Source organism: Agrilus planipennis, unplaced genomic scaffold (assembly GCF_000699045.2).
Source record: "Agrilus planipennis isolate EAB-ADULT unplaced genomic scaffold, Apla_2.0 scaffold122, whole genome shotgun sequence".
Lineage (NCBI taxonomy): Eukaryota > Metazoa > Arthropoda > Insecta > Coleoptera > Buprestidae > Agrilus > Agrilus planipennis.
The window spans coordinates 456055-457555 of NW_020438884.1; the positions used below are offsets into that span (position 1 = coordinate 456055).

At 36.2% G+C, this 1501-nt stretch overlaps 1 protein-coding gene across 2 annotated transcripts in view; it reads right to left on the minus strand.

The window, feature by feature from the left end:
• Positions 1-1501, minus strand: part of LOC108736364 (putative uncharacterized protein DDB_G0291608) — a 315598-nt gene that overhangs the window by 54599 nt on the left and 259498 nt on the right. The window lies entirely within an intron of this gene.

Consider the following 1501-nt stretch of genomic DNA (forward strand, 5'->3'; position numbering starts at 1 on the left):
ATTTGTACAAACGTTGTACGTTGCACGCCAAATTAATTTTATGCAACTAGTTAAATTGGATCGTGATTTCGATGAAGAATAAAAATTCACTGTTTTATTTAAAACATTTAATTGAACTTCTATTCTAATCACTAAAAACTAAACTTCAACGTCTAAATTATAACTATCAAATTCGCCCAACAAAGAAAACTACTGGAACAAAACTTACTTGTTTGAGCGATGAAATCTGAATGATGTCTGATTCTTAATGTACTATATCTACCAACAGGTAAATTGGTGAATATTATTTTAGCGGGGGTGAATAACTAGAAACTGAATATAACACAGAATATGGAAAGCCCTATCATTAAATGTGAGCACAATCGCCATACAACATTTCTTTCCAGTTTATAAGGGTTCTACGAATACCCAGGTAAAATGTAAATTGGTCCTGTTGTCACTAACTTAGACACTATTTAAAATTACAAATATGAATTTAAATTAAAAATATTTCATGTACACAAAAAAGTGAAAAACTTAGGACTTAACAGATTCCCTGATTGAAGACAAATTCGTCTACTCTATTGTACAGTTGTGTTAATTCAGTATTGTTTAATCCTCTCGGTGTTAGAAATGATACGTTACGTAAACACCGGTCTTACACGGACCGCTTGAAAGCCATTCATTCCGCATAATAGTGAAACTTGGTCTTTCAACAAGTAAACCAATCAGCGTCTGCCATAACACAATCGTTGATTCTCAGCAGCGAGATAGAGAGCTATCAAAGCCAATCCAAGACGCGTCTGTTGAAAATCGCTTCGCGCTCCTTTGACATACAATTCAAACATAAGCTTACCGACTCACAAAGGGCTCGATAGAGAGAAAACCCTTTCTCTCTATCTCTCCTCCTGTTCGTTTGTTTACAAAACAGAAAGCAGCCAGGCAGACTCTGTGTGTCGATTTGTTTGCCTGCCAGCCTGCTGCTACTGTGCTTGATATTAACTGTTAACCAAAGTTTTCGTACGTTTGTACTATTACTGTTTAGACGGGGTGCTGTCAAACGATCTGTACATCTACATATACAGAGTAGATACGACTGTATGTGTGCATGTTTGTTTGGGCGTGTATTTCAAACAGAAATTAATATTCCACGCGTATACACAACAATAATATCTGTTTTGGGAATTTCGCGAACTTCCCTTGCCACAAAGCAGGGTCGTTACGTCAGTTCTGTATTAATACGTACCAACGTTTGAGACGGTAATAACCAAATATAGAGAACTAAGATATGATGTTATTAGAATTTCCTCTGAAGAAATTAGATCTCACAATAAAAATAATGTTATTAAGTACATAACATATCATCATCATCATAAGGTCATCAGTCTTTAGACTGGTTGGACACGTACCTCCACTCTTTCCTATCCTGAGCTAAACTTCGCATTTCCCTAAAACTAGAACAGCCCACATCCTTAACTATTTGCGAAGAGTAATCTAATCTAGGTCTACCTCTACCCCTCCT